Here is a 22,750-nt window from a genome sequence, read left to right as displayed (position 1 = left end):
GTAACAATGTGTTTCCAATAAAATATCTTTACCAAGTTAAAAAAAAGAAATAAAAGTTTATAAAACTTTGTACACGGTGGTGAGAGTTTCCATTTTAACATGCAATGGATGCATCTCTAGGTTCTAATGCCTCATCATTCAACTGGTTAGCCCATTACAGATGTGCACAGGCAAGCGCGGATCATGTTCAAATTATAATCAACCATGTCTGCAACTTTAGGTTTAACTTTCTTTGATATATGTATTTCCAAGCAATTTCAGAACAATGTAAAAACAGTTATCATGAAAAGGCATTTCCCCTTCTATATGAGATTTGTTTCTCATGTATGGATGACAGGTCAACTTTAGGCAGAATGAGCAACAAACGCCCCTTCGGTTACACAATTCTCTTTATGGATTCTAAGCCCATATTCACGACGGCCATAACTGTATGTACTTTCTTTAATACATGCAAGATGTTTCAAGAGAGACAGAGAGGAGGAAAATGGTTAACAAAGAAAATTATGAAAGACAATGCAAACCAGAAGAATCACAGCCAACTACAAGATGTTATTAGTGTTGTTCCAAGGCAATTTGCATGCTAATCATACATGATTGTGCATGATAACAAAAATAGATTGTAACTATGAATAGAGGGCCATCTTTTAACATCTAGCAAAAGGAAGAGCCGTACTGGGCCCTGGCTTAATTTAGGGGTCCACAGCAGCTGTCCCTTTGGCCCCCATGGTCTTGAGGTGGAGGTTTATGCAACTACCCCTCCTAATGCTTCCTCTATGAGTCCTCAGCAGCACCTGCGCTTGGACGGCACCAGGATATAACATCATATTGTATCTTAGGGCTGCCTATATGCTGTCTTGCAGTCAATGTGGATTACATACGGCACACAATAAGGGAGCAAATTATAGAGCTCAGTGGCACTAATTCTTCGCTAATAAAGAGCATCAGAGCTTCCTCCAAATGGTAAATAAAGAAAAGAGGTAGGAATGTTCATATTCCTTGTTCCATATACATTTATTCACACTAGGTATAGGTCAAATGTAAGTGCAATGAAGATATGTTTTTACACACAAGACAAAACTCTTGGAGGATTTTTTAAAGACACTAACATGGCCAAGGAATGATCCAATGGGGGCATGAATAATTAGCTTGCTGATATTGCAAAGGAGTATAAAAATTGTATTGTAGGATGAAGTCTTTCTTCCATTCATCCAAGAAATCTAACCAAGGGCATGCAGGTTCCATCAGCCTCTTAACCCCTTAATGACAAAGCCCGTACATGTACGGGCTCAAAATGCATTGTTTTCAATGGGTTTTGGGACCGCCCATTGTCCTTAAGGGGTTAATACCATCTACTTTTATTTAGTATTGTATTCTGCTTTGTCCTCATAAGAAATGAATCTCTCCAAAAAGCTTGGAAGCCACTGTTTTGCTATATCTTTAATCACAGGGACCTTCAGATCACCAAGAATGTTAGATCTAACAGGGCAGCACAGTAGTTTAAGATGTCAAAGGTGGGGGTGGGATCTCACACATCTGTTCCCTCCTTTCAATGAGCTGATTGTCAGCTCTCTATCCTGAGGACAATCAGCTGGTTAAGCAGTACATGTACTTTATTTTAGATGAATCAATGCATTCGGTAGTTAAATCTGAATTCCATCCACCCCTAAAGATTCCATAATAGCAGGTTAATGCAGGAGATACTCTCCTATAGCTCTTAATTGATACACATTGATGAGTGTTCTGACCGAACATTAAAGTTCCATTTTTTTTTTATCTTGGAGCTAATTACATTAAAATTGCATTCTTTGAATCTGATTTTTTTATTATTATTAAAGAAGCAGAAATTTATGACCCTCTCTCTAATTATGGTTCACCTGAAGAGCTAATTAAAAGACTATTAACAGAGATGCATTTTTATTTCCAATTACGCCCTCACAGTACACAGTGACAAGCGGCACACAGTCTGTGTTGTGTCAGGCTTGTAATTAGGTGTGGAGATTGAAATGCTGGTCTTTGCAACGGGAAGCTTTGGGTAGACAAATGAGGGATTTGTTAGCTTGGTGATCTATCAAACATGACCCAGGATTCCCTAGCCCATTAGCACTAGAAGGCCTTGTGTTTTCATTTAATTGCTTGGGAAGGCTACTTGTCCCCTTTTTTCAGCGAACAACTCCCTCAAAGAATATGTTCCCTGTTAGGATCCGTCCTCAGAAATGTTCCAGCTTAATAAGGCAATCAATTATACTGTAATTAAAGGTTAGGGAGGCAGTAGTATCATTTTTTCTTGTTATTCATCTTAAATAAATGGCAGTGTTATTTCATGTGCACTTAGCTCTTATGACAGTTTTGCTTGCTATAGTTTAGCAGATTAAGTCTATTATCTACAAGCATCACGAACACATAGAGGTCTTGGTGAAGGTGTGGTGACTAGCAGGTCTTTGACACAAAGCACCCCACACATTAATCGTTGAGATGCAGTGCTATCATAAAATACACTATGAAGCTGTATTATATATCTATTCGACTTGTGTATGGCAAACAAAATTGACTTGGACAACATTTTCATTTCGTTTTTGCTGCATTGGTTTTAGGGCAACAAAATTTCTTGATTCAGGAACAACATGGACACTGAATTCTTCCAAAATTAGAATAATATTTATATCTCAGGATGGAAATTAAGCTGCAGCAGCAGTGGAGGCAGAGCAGGGCACGGGGCAGGCACAGGGCAGGCAAAACAAGTTTTTTGAAGGTATTGTGGGAAGAGGCACTTAACGTATCTGTGCCTGGCGGCACTTCACACAGTACAACTGTCAATAAATAGATTAAAACAGCTGTATATAGGTAGAAAACAAAGGTCATGCATTCCCAACCCTATTCTGTGCTCTAAGATCTTAAGCCGTACCCATAGGCGACAGGGGGAGCCCATTGGTAAACTGTGGACTACAAATCCACAACCAACATATCGCTGTCCTTATATATGTGTCGATAGAGTATTTTGTGTTTCTTAATAAATAGTACCTTCCCAGAATCCCCTGCACTATATGATTACATGGGAGAAACAAGTGTTTAGGCTTGCCTGGTGAATGTAAGTTAGTGTTTGGCAAGGCTTCCTTATTTATTATTTAATAAATTGAAGAGCTTTAATACATAGCATTTGACTGCAGAACCATTACACTCATTTAGTCTGCTGTAAAGACTTGAATCAGCCCTAGGTGTCAGCCTTAATACTATGTAAAGGATGAGGATGAGAGGCAGCACTTCCTCATCTTCTCTCTTACTGTATACTGCCGAGACCCTCTGGTCCAAGGCTAACTGCTCCTTTAACCCAGTAGTTAGTACACTATTACATGTTGAGCAAGCAGGTCTTAAATGCTGTAGATTCACTAGATTTCTTCACTCTGATTGTTTTTTCTTACTTACGGCCCAGAAAGCTAATAAGTATTCTCCTGTTGATTGTGAACTCTGTCTCTCATCAGCAGGGTATAGGATTCCCAGGGGGCTGCATCTAGCATGTCTAAGCTTTTACTACCGTCTCTTGCTGACAGACTGGCAGCTCATTCCCAATACCAGCCGCTTGTTCTCTTATTACCTGCTGTAAGGGCAGCTTTCTTTCACTTGACTGTAAAAAAATATTTAAGTCATGACCTAAAAAAAAAGTTTATCCTCCTTGGCACCCAGGATTGTAGATCCTACTTCTGTCTTACACCTTAGAAAAACCAATTATAGAAACGACAGAATATTGAGGCTTTTAATACACGTGCAAAACGTTACCAAACCAAAACATCTTATGACATTTGTGCACCAGAACAGTACACCGGTACAAAAAACAGAATAGCTAATAATAGAAGAATAATTTAAAGTATCCTATTTCATTTTTTGTACATCTGATTTTATTGCCCCCACCATGTTCAAAGTTCGTAAGGTTCTCTTGCACTGCATTGGTTAATGGTATTTGATGGCGCTGCTCTAATATTTTAGTCCAAGGGATTGAAACATTGCTCTGAAAAAACTTCAAGGATCAGCAGATAGTCCAACAGATTATAAAAATGTTTCAACTCTAGTACCCTGGATGGGAAAATTGGATGGTGTCCATTTAGGATTCATTCTGAACTGATTCTAAGATCATTCCAGATTTCCCCTTGCCTTGAGGCTCTCCTTGCCTTTCGTCCTGCTACCTGTTAACTAAAATGTAATTTTTAAAATGTATCAAAAACCGAGCAAGAGCCCAACCTTCACCTGTCCTAAATGTAGTGGGATGGGAGCTTAATAGTGTAAATGCATTTCAAAATAATCCTAAACCCCTTGCACTAGCCTCCACATTCCATATACTGTACAATCTGCAGTTCTAATAACCATATGGTTACCAATTAATATAAATATATGGTATAGATCAGTATGTTTGCTTTTTATTTCCATTGTTAGTCGTTGCTGGTGTTGCTAAAATGTGTTTTAGGTATATTCTATCTGCGAGTGACACGTTGTGGGATATATATCATATCATCATCTCCTGAGAAGTCAACCCAAGGAAAAAAGAAAGATGGAAGTGATATTCTACTGCTTTATTTAAGTTAACAGTGCAATTTACCACCAATCAGACACTATAATCATCTTGTGGCTGCTTCTGGGGTTGTATTCAATGGAGCTGTCCATTAATTCAAACGTTTCATAAGCCAAGGTTGGTGAAGAGACAAAACTATAACGAGAAGTAAATACACAAAAAGGTGAGGGCAGGAGGGGGGGAAAGAGGCTTCAAGCATTTCATGTCGAGGAGGGAGGGGGCGTGATTTGAATTCTACTCTTAAACCAAGTATGTCAGTGCTTAGAAACATATAAATATAGAATTTAATGGCAGACAAGAACAATTCCACTCATCTAGTCTGCCGATGATTACCAAATAAAAATGACATTTCCCGCCAATGCTGACCACACGGAGAACAGACTAGAAAAGGTAAAATCAAAAGGCAGGATAATAAGGTGGAACTGAATAAGGTTGTGCCAGTGGCAGGAAATTGGTCTGAGGCAGGGCCTTACCCGGATGCATGGTAACCAAGGCTTCCTTCTGTAAGATAATACTTTACCCTCAACCTTCCTGTCTCCAAGTTCAAATCATGCCTTTGTGTTCTTGTAGCTTTCATTAGAAATGTTTCCCTGTTGAGTAATATTTGAGGATTCAGTCATGTCTCCCCTCCCTCCTTCTTCTTCCTTCTTCCATAGTGTGTAAATTAACGTCTGAGGTCATTCAAGGAACAATCTTTTAGTAGGACCACACTTCTTTTAGTAGTACTCTAATATACTGACCCTTCACTGAATTATCTTCAGCATGGCATAAATATTTTAGATACAAAATTCTGATGATGGAAGATGTAATGTGCAAAAGCACTGCTTCTCAGAAATTCAGAGTAGATAAGTAAAATCTGGTATTACATTTTAGTTATAGAGCTCCAGCAGCTTCAGTAGCGCTGTTACAAAAAGGTGAATACAAAATGAACAATAAATATTGCCAATATCTAAAATAAACAAGAACCTAAACCCATATAAGACATACTGGTACAAAGGGGAGTGTTAAAGAGAAAGAAGAGAGAGATCAAAATAAAGAGAAAAGAGATAGAAAAAGGCGAGCGATAAAGAGAAAAGTGAGAGAAGAGATTAACAGAGAAAGAGGAGAAGAAACAAAGAGAACAGATGAGATAAAAAAAAATACTGTTTGATCTAATTTATTTGCATGACTTTGAGGCTGGCATATTTTTTTTTAAATATATGTAGTGGGCAGCCTTTCATCCTTGGACCCAAGCAGCACAATGCCTTAAGCCCACAACAACAACAAAGAAGATTGTGACTCCCATGTCCGTTTCAGCCCCGCATCATTCATTTACACTGTGATCGGCGTTGTATTGTGCTCCTCCTTGTGTGTGTTGTGAGTGTGTCTCTCGCAGAGTCACACTAGGGTGAGAAGGAGAGAAGACTGCACTGATGCACAGTCTTATCCTAATCAGAGTCAACACATGTGACTTCAGCATTCAGTCACATATACACCGCCCCAAGCCACGTTTTATATACTCACTTCCGGAAGTATAGTGACCAGTCACCCACCACCAGCAAGCAAGAAAGCCTGGTCCATCCATCCATGCTGTTAGAGAACGTTGGGGCCCCAAGTAAATGCTTGCCCAGGGTCCAATCAATATTAAAGACAGACTGCCTAATTTTGATACGCTGTGGCAGAGTGGAGGAATCTGGTGGGAGAAAGAAGAGTCACAAAACTGCTCTCTGGTTGAGCCCCTGTGATAGGGGTTTCTGAGAAGAATGGGCTTCTAGCTGTGTGTAAGCAGCAAACAATGTTTAAGAAGAAAGGAACCCATTTGTAGCCCTTAAAGGTATGGTATTGTGTACTGTTTGTAAGTGCCTCCAACTAGTGCCAAACCCAGCTTCTGTTCATCTGAATAAAGAAAAACTGTGGGAGCAGGTATTAAGGCTCCACAGAACACTAAGGTAAAATATCTGCCTTGCAAGATCTGCCTGATCCATTCTAGGTGCTATTATTGTCAGATTAAAGTGTCTAGGGGTACCAGTAGCTCAGCCACACAGCGGTAGACCAAGCACACTCAAAGAGCGGGGCAGCCAAGTGCTGAAGACCGTAGCGTGTAAAAAAAACCTCATATAGGTGTGATGGTCAGGTGTTCGCATACTTTTTGCCATATAGTGTATGTGGAAACTATTCTACTGCCACAGATAAGTGGCTTGAAAAGGTTTGATTGGAATTCAACCCCATAGATTTATTGCAGTACCGTATGCTCACAGTAGTCTAGAATGGGAGAGAAAGTTAAGCCCGACATCTAAAATTTTATTGTTGGGCTTTGACATTTTGTCCCTGGCCAGACTGGTTCTTGAACAAGGCTCTTTCATCTTTATTATCCTATCAGTTTTACTGAACTGTCCTCTTTATTCTCCCAGCTCCGGAGCTGGTAGTACTGTCATGTGAAGGACAGACTGTTACTGTTTATCTCTGAAGGGTAATTATGATTAATAGGTTTATCAAAGGAGTGTTTATTTTATACATTGCATAAATTGCCTTTTGATTGTTATTTTAGCTTGTTTCCAGGCAACAGTATTAGTTGTTACCTGTGTCTGACAATGACATTGTTTTTAGGGACATCTTGTTCTTGTGATTTTTTTTTTTATCTCAAAGTTGAATCCGGGTTTAGATAAAATTAAAGAGCGTCTTAGAGAGAAGCATGGACATCCATCTCCAGAAATCTTATGTTTTGTTTGGCACAACAGATTTGTAATTTTTTAAATTATTATTTTTCTTATTGTGCATTGAAAATGACAAAACAATTCCGTGACTAAGTAATAATAATGATAAGTCACATGGGAAGAGCATCTAAATCAACTGCAAGCAAAATACAGATCCAGGGCAGTTTAAACTTCACTCTTTGCGATCAATGCTCGAACCCGCGTGGCTGTTGCAGGCAGTGCCAAATTAACCAAGGGGCACTTGGAACGATTGCTCCAGGGGCCCACAGTGGTAGGTGACCCTCAGTCCCCATCCTCTAAAAGACACCTCCTCCTCTTAATATTGTGCCCTAATTATATTTTTTGCCCTGATATGAAGGGGACAGTTTTTACCAGGAGTTCTGTGCCACTTGCCAACGGTCCTGTCCTTTGTCACCACAATGTCACTTTATTGGCTGCGCATATGAAGGTTTGCATACAAACTAGATTAGGTGGGACATTACGTGATTCAACACTTAATATAAAATAGTGACAGCATTAAGGAATATGGGAATCTACAATAAACTTTTTTGGTATCTTACATTTATTGTGTTTTATTTATGGTAATAATTGGGAGCAATAAATTGGGAGCAATAAAAGGAGGGGCCCCTTTTGCATATGCCCTCCAGGGCCTCAAGATCCTTAATCTAGCCTTGTTTGTAGGTGACCGGAATTAAACAGTTAGCAAGAACCTGGGCCCTAAGGCTAATAAGTGGCCTAGTGTAGACGAGCTTTGCGTAGACCAACAGGGTCAGACTTAGGTCCAGTTTTCCCAGGCAGCAAATGACGAAGGCGTCAGCTCTAGGAACTGTCCAGTTTCAAAAGAGAAAAGCCCAAGAATAAAGAGATGATTCCTGAGCCAGGACTTAACTCTCTTTTTTTACTTAAAAGACTACGGTATTTTACATGTATGTATTCGCTTTTATCATGTTAGTCATGCCCCCACGTGTTGGTGAGGGGTGCTATTTAGTCTAGGGCTGGCACTGTAGACACTCATTGGCAAGGCCACTAGCTGAAATGGTGACATGTTAATATGGTTCATTGTCACAATCTGTAATGATGGAACCCATAGGACCAGCAGAAAAATGTAAAGTGTGAATGAGTAGTGTGAAATAAGCTCCTTGATCAAGGTAATAATATATATATATATATATAATCTGGGTCCTCCAAATTTTCCTGCTGTATCCTTATTAGGTATCCTTATACTCAGACTAGAACATGTGTGAGTGTCCCCCAATCATATGGAAAATAAACACTTTAGATCTGTCAGTTTGTCCTATAAACCTTTTAATTTAAAGAGATTTGTGTTAAATATATAATTTCTTTGTTCACATCAAGAGTGCAACACAGTTGTCAACATGAAACATTAGTGGGAAGAAATAGTTGCTATATGGGATAAAACCCCTCTTTTATGACAGATTGAAGGACGTCACTGTCTTTTTCTCTACGGCCAATGCTGACGGGCAATTAATTTGGAATCTTCAGAATTCAGCACTCCTTTATGTCAGGGAAACATACACACCTGGTAGCAGAACGTTACAGACAAAATAGAATAAATGAGCACATTATGTTTAACGAAAACCCAGATCAAGGTGATTGGTACCTTTTTAATTCAGACAATGATCACTAAATATGTTTGCACATAGGTGTGCAAAGAAAATAAACAGTGGCAGATGATTTCCCACTCAAGTGTCCATGAGTTAAATGAATGATCTCCTCGATGGATGATGGTCTTTCCCAGACAACAGCCGCTCACCCTTATGGGGCAAATCTCCAGTGCTGAGCCAAATGCACTGCTTTAAACTATAAGAGAAATTCTAGATTTCATCAAAAGACATCCTATGAAATCAGAGTGAGTAATACCGTTTAGATAATTTTACTTTAAGGAGCTGATAGTGGATGATGAGTTAAAAGCCTTCACATTTTGACCAATAAAGCTCAGCTTCGTACCATTTATTCGTAAGATTTTTGCAGAGAAGTTTCTCATGGATATTCATGCCTTGTAGAAACCTTTGTTTCACCTCTTCCAAAGTTATTCCACCCACAGAGAAGAGTCAGATGAAGGTGAAGTGAATTTTACTGCAACATTTGTGAAATGGAAAGATGCAATGTTAAGCCTAGAGTGTAGTATATACCAGCAATTAAAACAGTTATGAGATAACGAGATAATAAAACAAATCTAAATTGGGTTTATTTACTAAGAAGGTGAGTGGTCAGCAGGGTTAACTTATCTCCCCAGATTCAACTGACGTTGCATGCTAACACTGGCAAAACAATTCATGTATTCACTAACCTCCGAGTTGTTTTCAAGTGCTGGCAACAACTAGCAAGTTGAATAACGATATGTCCTTGCCTGAAACTTACAAAATGTGTACAGAAACAGCCCAAGAAGTTAGTTGAAAAAGGTAAATAAATATAAAAAAAAAAAACAAAAAGAAACAGGGGTTTCTAGGGCCCTGTTAAGCATAAGAAAATCCGGCCGATGCCCGCCTCTCTTGGCATTCCGTTGAATGAAATCAAAATCTCATGTAAATTGGATTAAACGTCCAAAATGCATTAACCCCCAACTCACACTTTTGAAGCATCAATTTAGCATTTCTCACAAACGAGCAGGGGCTCCGTTCTAGGCCCGACCCTGCCAAGTTCCTTTAAAATACATGAAGCGTGTGTGAGAGCTGCACGCCTATGAGTTTTATTTACCCTGTTTATCAAAATTAAGCATTCGCTGGAACATTTCCATCTATTTTCGGAGAAAGCTGCTAGTTCTGCTTTTATTGAAACGAATACCAATTATTTAACACCGGCTAGTGCATTTTTCAGTAAAATAGGGTGGAGACTCTGATATTTACAATATAAGCCCTCTTAATAATACACCCAGCACATCCAAAGCTTAAAAAAAGATATTTTTTCTGTCTTAGAAACTCTGCATAGCAATTATGGTATTTTTTCCACGCTGGATAGATGCTAAAGGTAGAAAATTGTTTGTCTAGCGTAGCACTTTTTAGGGCATATTTTTGCAGCGTAGATATAGGATAGATTTCTTTGTTGACTCCCTGCTGGAGGGGTGAGAAATCTCTGCTTTGTAATAATTTACTTGTCTGGCACTAAACGTCAAAATTCAATTTAATGATCTCTTAATGCAAATATATTACTTATGTCGGTTGCAGAGTGCTGCTCCTTTTGCTTTTTCAAGCTGGTGTCTGCATGGTTATGGTAAGTAGCAGGATTGTTTCTATAATGCATTTATAATAAACTGGCGTCCGGTTGAAAGGTGGGACGACTGTTCATCTGAAAGTCCCGATCATAGGGGTCTACCTTTAGAAGGAAAATTATGCTGTTTCATTATGACTAACATTTTTTTAAAGTAGTGCAGTACTGTTAAAATAATGATACAATAAAGAAAAAAGTCTTTACATGAGTGATTTGGCAAGCCTGTCTACACACTACACTCTAAGCTGTAGCAAACCAGTTTATTCGCTATAACTTACAGCAATTTTAAATGCAGGTTCACTATCTGAAAAGTGGCTACATGGCTGCCAACCTAGTTTAGCTAAACTGACTATACCATTTATTTGAGAACCCATTGGTTGGAAACTCTGCTTTGGAGGGAGTATGCACCATGGCTAATTCTTTAGGTATTTTTGACACGTGAAAGAGAATGTGGAATTCAAGATGGTTTTCCTTGTTTCACTCTCCAGACCATCCATGTTTCCCCCTAGCCTATACCTCAAATGACGATTCTTGTGTTGTTCCAGGAGAATTATTATTTTGTAGGTGAACTTGGTCAAACCTGGGACCTGGTAAAAAAAAATCTAGATTTTTCACTGGAGAATGTTTGTGAGGTGATACATTTCAAACATTATGAACTGTAGCCAAATTCAGAGCAAACTTGAATTCTGAACTTTTTCTACACCTCCTAAGGTAAGTCACCATTGAGGTCCATAAGAACATAATCTTGGAGATCTCAGAGAATGCCTGACACTGTTACTTAAGGCAGAGCTGAGTTTGGCCACTATGTTAATTGGAGTTCTCTTAAATTTTCCCTTTTTAGAAATGTTCTACAGTAAATTACACTGGGCAACTATAATCTCTCCAACTAAACGCTTCATGACACTTCTTCCTTCGTGTCACATTTCACTTTCCTATCAACACAAAGTTGTGCTGCATACTCTTCATCCTCACACAGCAGCTGGTAGACTAGGGTTATAATCTACTCTGTACCCAGGGAAACATTTGTTGCTGATTATTTTATTGCAGCCTAGTGAACTACCACAAAATCAATGAAACTGAGTAACGCTCCTAAGCATCTGCAAATAATTGATCTAATTTTATGTCTCACACAACTTGACTGACCGTTTCAGTAACAAGCCTTAACAGTAGATCAGCGATGCAACACCTTCTGAAGCCTACCCTTTATTCTTCAGAAGAGACACTTAAATCTGCATATATATCCATTTGTATTAAGTTACATATTCTTTCATCTTTTAAATCTTATTTTCTTACATCTTCTCTCTCTTCCCTCTGTACTGCTTATTCCCACCACACCCCGCTGGATCAATGTGCGGCAATATGCTTCATCCTTAGATGTGCTTGGAGAATGTAATTAGGTAGTGGACGTGCCTATAAATCTAAGTAGCTGCTTTAATGTGATACAGTGTGGCACGCAGCTCCGTAACCGGACTATTTTCTCCTCATTATGATATACTTGAGGCTATAGAAAATGGCTGGCAGTGATTAAGAAGATATGTGCCCCATTAAAATAGGCATTTTAGACATCGTTATTATTTACAAAAAAATAGATAATAGTGGACTTCATCCTGTGGCCTTAGATCAAATCCATTATTTAAAAGGTCTTAGAATGAGTTAAATTGTTTCAGGGTATGTTTTATTAACAGGCCTCGACAAACATCCATAGGATTTGTGACCCACAAAGAGATTTAATCCAGACTGATTCATTTTTTGTGTCTTTAAGGCTATATAATCTAAACAGATCAATGTAAAATGGTACCCATGAGGCCCTCTATGTGGTTTGGGACCAGAATCCCCATCTATATTTTGTTCCCTCTTTTTCTAGGCGCTCGGAATGTTTTTTGGGTATGAATACACCATAGTGCTCTACAGCCCTCAAAAGACAAAAAGCAAGGAACTGAGTTAAAAAAAATTTAAAAAGTATACATAAAACACATTCTTCTTAAATGATTTACCTAAACTAGCTGTGCCTATAGCTCCACCCCATAAAACAAATGCAAATATTTTTGGGAGGTATGGCAGAGCTATGACATCACTGAATTGGGTGACATAGGCCGTTTAACTAATCCTTGCAAGTATATAAATAAAGATAGTACTCCACTTGGCACCTCTGGCCAAGAGCATACAACACGGTAGAACATTTAGTGGATCTTCCGCTCTTTGCTTTGTTTTAGTGTCCTTTTTTCCTTTTTAGTACGTAATGTGTGTGGAATATTTTCAAATAAGCCCTGGCTTAATGATTGCTATTAAAACAACTGCATCGACTGCTTTTTTCTGCTGTCAAGTGCGTTGAGACCTCTAGGAGAAAAGTACTACATTGAAGACGTTATTATTATTTAGTATAACTATAAAGCAATTTGCTCTGTGTACACGCTTTGTTTTCTTAACTATTGAGCTGTGATCCATTAGGGCTAATTGATGTGTGTCTGTGTCTCTCATACGCAGGCTTTGCAATTGAATTGTGCGGCGTGTTATATTTATGATCCTATTTGCTGCGGCTTAAAGACTGGCATGGGGGCATTCATAACAGTAAAAATAGCTTCCATGCAACTGGTGTGCGCATCTTTACAAATACCAATAAAGCAGATAATATACCACGCCAAGGTTAAAGAACATACGGAGACAGGACACAAGGACGCTCTATTTGGTATTGAACCGTCTACGTTAAAGCTGTATGTGGCGGAATCGCTTTCAGTCAGTTACCATTTTAGATTTGTAAAGTTAAGACATTCTATTTAAACGATGGATGAATTCAAATGCTTGCTACAGTTTCTTATTGTGGCAATGTTGGGGGACATTAATTATATTTATTTCTAAATCTGATTTCATACACTCAACATTAAAAAAATAAAATTAGAAAAAAAATCTAAATTATAACAGTTTAACTATATCCAGTAGACCCATCTTCTATGCATAGCCGTGTATGGGGCATCCGATATGGCGGACCTCCTCATATCCATATCTGGGAACTTCTGGGCTCCGGCTACCCAGTCTGCCCTTGAAGGACGCAGCCAGGACTGCCCACTGACATCACAGGAAACACCCCCCATTTAAAGGTGAAATGGGGAGAGAGTGGGGTCTGTCAAGACCCTGCTTCCACAAACCGGAGGATTTGCGTGTTGACCTGAGCTTCTCCCAGAGTTTTCTGGGTCAAACCCGGATAGTTCCCAGGTATGCTCATACCACCTAAGTGACCCTCTATGATCCAAATTTCAATGTCCCTCTTTCCTCCCCTGATGTCTACTCTTCTAGGAGCTCAGAATGTTTGCTGGGTATAAGTGTTCTACAGCTCAACATAAAAAGCAGAAAACATGAGGAAAAATAGTACATTTACTTTGTAAAATTGGTTAGGCCTTTGCTGAAGCTAGAGAATTCAAGACATGAAAATAAATAAAAATAATAACCCAAGGGACAAGTGGCTTGCAGTGCTGGATTTGTTTATTTTTTATGTTAAATGTGACAGCTCTCTTTTAAGAGAAGATCCTAAAATATCTCTGGTCCTGAAGGATTATATAATTTATCATTAAGGAGGTGTATGAAAATTCCTGGGGTAGCAGCGACAGCAACATGTTTGGTATTTAAGGAAAACAAATAAATATGCAATGATGTATTTTAATTCATTTTATTGAGTGCAATTTAGATTTTTTTGTTTTTTTAATACAATATTTTTATTCTCTTCTTTGAAATTACTGTTACAAACTCCAACATTTTGAACACAGGTGACAAATCTGAGGAGGGGTAAATTGTACAATGCAGGACCTTACAGAAATATACAGCTATGTGGTTGTCATGGAAGCCAAGGTGGGGCAAGAGGGCAGAGAGCGGGCAAATGGGGGGCTATTCATCTTTTCCCATAGACAGTCTATCCCCGTCGAATCTTTTGGTGACAGCTGACGGCATGGAAATCGGTCACTGGGCCAACCTCTGGAAAGAAGATACAGAAATGAGTTATTGCAATAGGGAGAAATAGTTCTGAAACATGCATACAAAAGAAGCATTACGGGGTTATCATACATTTATATATTAAATAGATCAGATGGATGGTATCCTGGGATCACTGCAAAAAGTTAGGGATGCAAATCTTCATATTTTAGTAGTCAAATATGTTCTAAATTACAGAAAAAAGTAATTGTTGATGGAGGGCAGTCCTCTACATCCCCACTAATATTTTGTTTCTGGAGTTGTCCCCTGAACCCTTCTAATCATACTTTTATCGCAAGAAATTTAACAATGAAAAACATTGTGGATATACTATAATCCGGCAGTATTTATTTAGATCCCTGCTCTCTTAGAAGCCTCTTTTGAGCCAGACTAAGCCCCAGCCTCCACCTGCACTCAACTCTGTGACAACAGAGAGCTGTGATGTAATGTCATATCCCGCACATGGTCCTCCATAGTGTTAATCATCTGCTTTGGGAGATCAGAGATCTTCCTTATAACCGGCTCATTGATCTGTGACGCGCTGGAGAACCCGATTGCCGAACATTGTCCAGAATATGCTGCAGCATAGATGTTTACATATTTAAGAATATTATCACCACTAGTATACTGACTAAAATTGTAATTGGATACTGAATAATTATCTCTTACAATTTGCAGGTGTAGAGCCAAGGATTGTGACCACATTCATATTATCCGTAATATCCATGAAATTATAAAATGTTTCTAATGGGCATTTCCCTTCCCTTACATCTCAAACTTTCTTGCTCCCATTATTCCCAGGTGTCTATCCTCCAGCTGAGATATATTTAATACAGCGTGAGAGCTTGAGAACTAGGTTGTTATTATGATAATTGCTGTAAAATTAGTATATATTTATACATCCGTGTATTCATGTCGGCACACGAGGAAAGAAGGAGTTGAAGGTAAATAAGTAGATTGCACTTCCATGTGGATTGTTGCAATAATTCCTCAATAACTGCTTTATACTGAGGTCTGTGGGAAGATCTTACAAAGGGGAAGGAATATAGAAGGTTCCTTTCGTTACGTGAGGGGCATCCTGGTTAGAGATGCTAAACATCGGAATTTGTTTTAGTGGTAGGTGCGACATACGGGAGATTCCCCCTCCTCTGAACTAATGGGAACAATTTGGAACTTAATTTATACTTTGGTTATTAGAAATGATTAATCCAAACTCTCAGTAAGGATGTTCTAATGATCAGCGTGCAAAAGGTTTGAGTGCATCGGGGAAGCAGCAAGATTCCCCGGAATAAACATAAAAAATAATAAAATGTCAAAGAGCATTAAAACAGCCCAGCAGCACTAACCTCATATCCTGCATGGCCAAATACTACATTCAAATATCAACTAAGGCTCATGAATGCTTTATCTTATTTCCGCAGACATGAGTTTTACCACGTAATCGGTTTAAACTTGGCTCCAAGGTTGTTCCTCCCAACATCATTGCAGCACCGCTATGAACACAGTAATGGCAGCTAGCATGAGAAGCAGTGAGATAGAGGACAGATGCCCCAAGAACCCTCTTAACCAAAACTCCAGTGATATGTGCTTTAAATGTGTCTTTCATATCCAGTACCATTATGGAAATCCCCAAGTGAATTTATTTTATTGAATACGTACATGATATGGATATATGGATGAAGTTACAAAATTACTTTTGCGGTCACATTCTGCCCAGATCATTATAGAAAGGTTGGGTAATATCAGGGCAAGGCAATAAATAGACTGCAATTTGAAAAAGCATAACGTGCATAGAAAATTATGCCTGGGTATCAGAATTCCTTGGTCAGTTGTAATTTAAAAGACTAACAACAAAAACAATTTAAGGGTGTGATCAAAGTGTGATTATAGACAGCTACTCTACTATGTTTCCTTAAAACTACTACACTTGTACTTGGCAGAATAACACAGATGGCACACACTACGTGGCCAGAAACCATTTTTAATTTTAGTTAAACTAAAGCAGTACTGAATTATTCCTGAGCCGGCAGATGGAAAGGTGTGAACTACATGCGTACTTCACAAATACTGTACTACAGTGCACTCGGCAGACGGAGAGAATATATGATAGGATATTGGAGAAAAAAAAGAGGAAATAAAAAGATGGAAATAGGAGTTAAAAAAAAAGCCTAAAAAGGTATACATTATAACTTTGTATAATAATGAAAGAAGAACCCGGTCTGATGCAATGCTTGGTTTCTAATACCTGCACTTAAAGGTATGTATGAAAAGATTGTATCGTAGAAAGATCAATCCAGAAAAATGGAAAAAGGGAACGGGAGAGAGAATGAGGAAGGAGTTAGGGAAAATAGGAGGGGTATGATCAAGAAATAACAGAGAGAGCGACAATGACTCTGTACAACCTTTAAGGGGTGGGTAGGCAATAGGAAACTGACTTGTGTTAATCTTTTATTCATTTAATACATAAGACTATGGGTATGCCCAAAGTGTCGCTTTTTCCGAGGTAGAGACCCATGGGTTTGGTTTAGTAACTATATTTTATTCATATAGAGGTAACAATTTAGGAAGCGCTTCTTACAGTACACCCAAAAGGGTATGGCAAAGCTACGACAGACATTAAAAAGAATTGATGAGGTAACCCTGCCCTGTCCATACTCCTCATTTTATATGTCTCAGCAAACTTAAAATACCCCATTTTTAAATTATTCATTCTTTACGATGTTTCTACCAAGTGCACCATAATGGAAATCTGGTATCTACGATCTAAATAGAGACAATAAAAAGAAAAAGGGGATAAGAGAATCCATTCTAAAGTGAGATGGAGTACGGAAAGTGAAAATACGACACGAAGAGAGACAATGAAAGACGTGCACAATGTGTATATTATAATACATAACTACTTATGAATCATTTGTATTTAAATGCGATATTTTGCAGTAAAACCTCAATGTGCTTGAGATGGAAAGTAAATGCATGTTCTCTATTGTGTAGAAACATTATTGTTTTTCACAGAACTGTGACTCACCAACATTTATAAACATAACGCATTGTTGTCATGTGTTAAAAATGTACATTTCATTTAAAGAAAACACTGGGTAGATACTGGAGGGGATAAGATGGGCTGCTGGGTAAAAAATACTTAAGATGTAGAATCAGGACTGAGGAACATGACATGATTGTTGAGTTGATGTGTTTAGCAAACATAGGTCAACCCTTGGCCACTGCTTGTGTTAGAAGGACAATGAAGATCTAAACAGAGGGAAGAAAATGATAGGCAGTGAGGATCTTGCTTCAGTGGTGCAGCACAAGAAGTTGGGTCTTCATGCCAGTTCTGTTTGATGGCCCCACTCTCTATGTACGTACCCTATTTTGGAATGGAAGGAGACCGCAGTGAATTCGTCTGTAGGTTTAACATTGGTTGAAAGCCAGCATGTTGGATACTAAATGGGTAAGATGTCTGAAAGTACTAGGTAGACCCCTAAGATGGTGAGTAGTCTATAAAAATGAGAAAAGAAAGTGGAGACACAAGGTGCTGGGTGCAACCCAAATGTAATGATTGAGTGATACTGCTAGGTGAATACTGAAGGTGGAGCGACAAGGTATTTAATAGATCATGAAGTAGTAAGAGAATTGTGTAGACAATGGATGTGTAGGGTAAGGGTGGTAGACTGAAGAGAAAAAATATGATGTATTTGGTAAAATTTTATAGAAAGTGTGTTATCGGGTCCATCAATGGCAGACCCCCCCCCCAAAAAAAAGACTCACGGAGCTGTGGATGATCGTGTAGAAACTCAACCTATTATGGTACAGTCAAGTTGCTCTATTAAACGATATTCTGACCTTCAATATACCAAAAGCTTTAACGCAAAGCCGGTTCCAAAAAGTTATTTTTAGTAACTTTTAATAACTATTCACCTTAAAAAAAAAGACATGCACATTCCTTATATATCTAATTTGCCAAGCAATAAAAGATTAATCTCCTCCTAAATTAGTTTCCCTTTTATTATGAATTAAGTGGAGCTCTCTTCAAAAGCTCATCATTTCTGGAGCTAAGGATTTATCTCCGCAAGATTATCTTTCCAGGAGTGAGAGAAAGATTTATGCTGCGTTCCATATTTCCAAGGCAATTACTTTTCAAAAACACTTCCACGTAGATAATAATATGTATACATAACTTGTGGAATTTAATCAGTGTACCGGCTACTGTCTGCAAGAAGCTTGATCTGAATCTCGCAGCCAAGTCAGAAGCTTGCAGTATGAGATTTGGGGATAAATGAAAGGAGGTTTTGGTTTTTTTGATGCCCATAAAGTTCTTTGTCAGAAAGCTTTTTAGTTAACGCATAAAAGATACCTCATAGTACATCTAATCATAGAATATATAAAAAAAAATTAAAAAACTATATACAAATAGCGTAACGATCGCCAGATGATATACTGAAAACGAGGACCCAACACAAAACACACACAGTCCGACCCCCACATATTTTTACTCACACAGTCTGATCCCTGTACATTTTAATCACAGAATGGACCCCTAATACATACTAAGAATAATTCCACATAGGTTCCCACACACACACAAATGAGTCATTATAAATGATCTTATACAGGTTAATCTCATCATAAATTAACTCACTCTCACTACCTCACATACACAATCATACGCTTACTGATTCTTAATACTGATTCCACCTGTATGACACACAAATACACAAAAAGAGATCAAGCAGGTGAATATGATTATTTTTCAGCAGGTCGGGCATTCAAGTTGTTGACATGAGAGCAAGGCTAGCAGATGCGTGATTAAAAGTCCTGTATCAGCAGAATGGGAGCTCACAGTATGACATGCCTGGCATGCCGTGAGTAGCTTCATGTACAAATGTCACTCTTGGAGATCAAACACTGGGGTCTTTTTCTACAGGATGATGGAATACTACCGACAGGAGGCTAACATGGACTTCGTTATCTTCCTCTGCATATTTATATATATATACATTTGCATTGCAAGATGGTTCTCCTTAAAGCAGACTATGGACTAAAACCATTCAGTTCCCCAAGTACCTTTTGGAAGGGACTACAAATTACTGTGAGTACATTGTGCAAGATGATCAATGGACACGACAACTTCAGAAAATATATATTATGTGTTTTGGAACTTGACTACAGCCAGAGCTTGCACTCAGTAGTACTGTATTCGAGAGCAATTTTCAAACATGGGAAAACAAAATATTATCCTAATTTGATCCAGAATAGTCGATTTACTGCTTTTTAGTTGATTTTTCTACCCTTCTCCACAGTATATTTATACCCCAGGCTCTGAAAAAGGAGTCATAATTAAGCAGATAAGTAGTTTGCTAATTCTGTATTTTAGATGCAGGACTGGTAAACTATGTAAGTACTTTTTAGCCAGGGGAGACTGTAATTGGTTACCAGAGTATAAAGTATGTGGTGCTGATAGGAAGAAGGAAGGAATAATAAGACATTTATATGCAGACCAGGTAGGGAAAACAGAGGGTGTCTGGACTCCTTTAGTGAAACTTCATAAAACATTAAAACCAGATGATCATACTCATTGAAGCAGATCAGCATCCAGCCTCATAAATGAGATCTTGCTTATCTTAAGCTTGCATTGATTAGGTAAAAGGAAAAGAAATCTTCAGCTTTTTCGCAAACAAATAAAGTACTAATAAGATAAGGAGCTACTTTTTCACATGTCCCAGGGCTCTGTCTGCGAAACTCAGATTTGTGTTTTTCTGCCATACATTCTACTGTCCACCTACAACCCACTTCATCCGCTCTACTGCTCACAGTTATCCACTCTACTGCCCAGTCATATCTCCCCTTCATCCACTCTACTGCCCAGTCATATCTCCCCTTCATCCACTCCACTGCCCAACCATATCTCCCCTTCATCCACTCCACTGCCCAACCATATCTCCCCTTCATCCACTCTACTGCCCAACCATATCTCCCCTTCATCCACTCCACTGCCCAGTCATATCTCCCCTTCATCCACTCTACTGCCCAGTCATATCTCCCCTTCATCCACTCTACTGCCCAGTAATATCTCCCCTTCATCTACTCCACTGCCCAGTCACATCTCCCCTTCATCCACTCTACTGCTCAACCATATCTCCCCTTCATCTACTCCACTGCCCAGTCACATCTCCCCTTCATCCACTCTACTGCCCAACCATATCTCCCCTTCATCCACTCCACTGCCCAGTCATATCTCCCCTTCATCCACTCTACTGCCCAGTAATATCTCCCCTTCATCTACTCCACTGCCCAGTCACATCTCCCCTTCATCCACTCTACTGCTCAACCATATCTCCCCTTCATCTACTCCACTGCCCAGTCACATCTCCCCTTCATCCACTCTACCGCCCAGTCATATCTCCCCTTCATCCACTCTACCGCCCAGTCATATCTCCCCTTCATCCACTCTACTGCCCAGTCATATCTCCCCTTCATCCACTCTACCGCCCAGTCATATCTCCCCTTCATCCACTCTACCGCCCAGTCATATCTACTCTTCTTCCACTCTACTGCCCAGTCATATCTCCCCTTCATCCATTCTGCGGCTCACGCCCTATCCGCTATACTGCCCACCTATATTTATCCTCCATCCATCTGCTGCATGGACCATACACTGCCCCTTTATCCATTCTTCTTCCTACATGCCTATCCCCCTTATCCACCGTACTGCTTGCCTTCTTATCCATTTGCTGTACTGCCTCCTGCCTCTCTCTTTCATCCACTGTACAACAAAATGGATAATAAAGTCAGCTCTTTATTTTCTACAAAATTCCACAGTCAGATTGTACTGGGAAGAAGCTAATTTTCAGGAAGCTGGGGAGGACAAAGCAGTTTTTTCTTTCAGATAAACTTTATTCCAATCTGCCTGGCTACATTCTGAATATCTCCAACACGCTCAATCACAAGTGGCAATTGATCAGCCTCACGTTTCAAAACAGAGACATTAAACAATCAGTTATAGAGATATTAGCACATATGTCCTATACACATAGTAAGCCAACAAGCTCATCCAGATAAAAGTAAAGCCAACACGCTAATCCGTATAAGAAAATTACCTATAGCCATCCAGCGACCATTACTTTGCCCGTGTACCTGCGACCATACCCACTACCACGTATGACTCTTAAACTCAACCACACAGCACAAATACAACTTGTATTCTCATAACACTGAGTGTGATAACAAGGTACAGAAAAGGGCCACAGATAGTCCTAGTAAACCCCCATAACAACTAAATGAAACAGCAGGCCGCCGCGCTCAAATGATCCACTTAAAACTAAGATAAATCCCGTATGCCGCCTCTATAATTGCCGTCTCTACTGACGTAAAGATCAGATATTGAAGATCACTTGGTGCCGTATAGAGAATAAACAATGGTCTGTCAATGACCGCCTGTTACAAGGGTTACTGGACATACGCGTTTCCTCTAAAAGTAAAAACAACCTGCGGGTTACTGAAACTGTGACTCTAAAGCGAGCCGTGTAATTTCTTACTGAGGCTTCGTACAAATAATGATCCTGGCTGCCTGTTATTTAAAAGCCGGACGCCTGCTGAGTTCACTGCCTTTTTACAAGCTTTCCATCGGCAGCGTTTAAAAATTAAAAACTCCTTCGCGCTTGCCCAGAATTAGCTTCATAAACCATCCTGCCTGTATTTAAGGGAACAAAAAAAATCAGACCTTTAACATACATCAAAGGACCAGATTTTTATTCTTTTTTTTTTCTCTCTTACCGAGAAATTAGTTGTTAGGTTGGCAGAAGAGTTATAAAAAATAAACGGGGAGGGGGACAGCCAACACCGAGCTGAAATGTGAAATTTCCACAACAAAATTTCCCAATCAACATGAAACATCTCAGACGTGGTAAAAAAATAAATAAATAAAAATAAAGTGTTTCCGGCATAGAAAAGAAAAAAAATGGAATCTAGAACAGCTCACATATAAAGCCCTTGATATATATTGTGAATTATTTTATTTATGAGTAAGGGTTGATTTAAAAGGCTGCCGTCTGGCAGCAGTCCGGTAGTTTTATGTAATTTTTTGTAAAGTCTGCAGATCTATAAACCTGGAGTTGTCTATTTCATAAAGTGTTATGGGTATTTCTCTGCTCGATCCATCATAGTCCGAGCTCCGAGGAGGTGCACGGAATAGGCTGCTCTTATAGGAAAGTGAGCCGTGAATCATCAAAAAGCAGTTTATGAAACGGATGACTCACGACTGCAGGCTGTGTGCGGAAACAAGATGACCCAACTACTTCTATCGTTGATTGGGGGG

The 22,750-nt window shown here is 39.1% G+C and overlaps 1 protein-coding gene across 1 annotated transcript in view; it reads right to left on the bottom strand.

Annotated features, from left to right (window-relative positions):
* Nucleotides 1-14,124: 14,124 nt before the first annotated feature.
* EPHB1 (EPH receptor B1) overlaps nucleotides 14,125-22,750 on the bottom strand; it is a 123,446-nt gene continuing 114,820 nt past the window's right edge. Inside the window, exon 17 of the mRNA XM_053461385.1 lies at nucleotides 14,125-14,442. The gene's annotated coding sequence lies outside the window, so the exon portion shown is untranslated. The remainder of the gene's footprint in view (nucleotides 14,443-22,750) is intronic.

The sequence above is a fragment of the Spea bombifrons genome, chromosome 3, assembly GCF_027358695.1.
Source record: "Spea bombifrons isolate aSpeBom1 chromosome 3, aSpeBom1.2.pri, whole genome shotgun sequence".
NCBI classification, from domain to species: Eukaryota; Metazoa; Chordata; class Amphibia; order Anura; family Pelobatidae; genus Spea; species Spea bombifrons.
The sequence above is the reverse complement of the archived record's forward strand: the minus strand, read 5'-3'. Positions and strand labels throughout refer to the sequence as shown.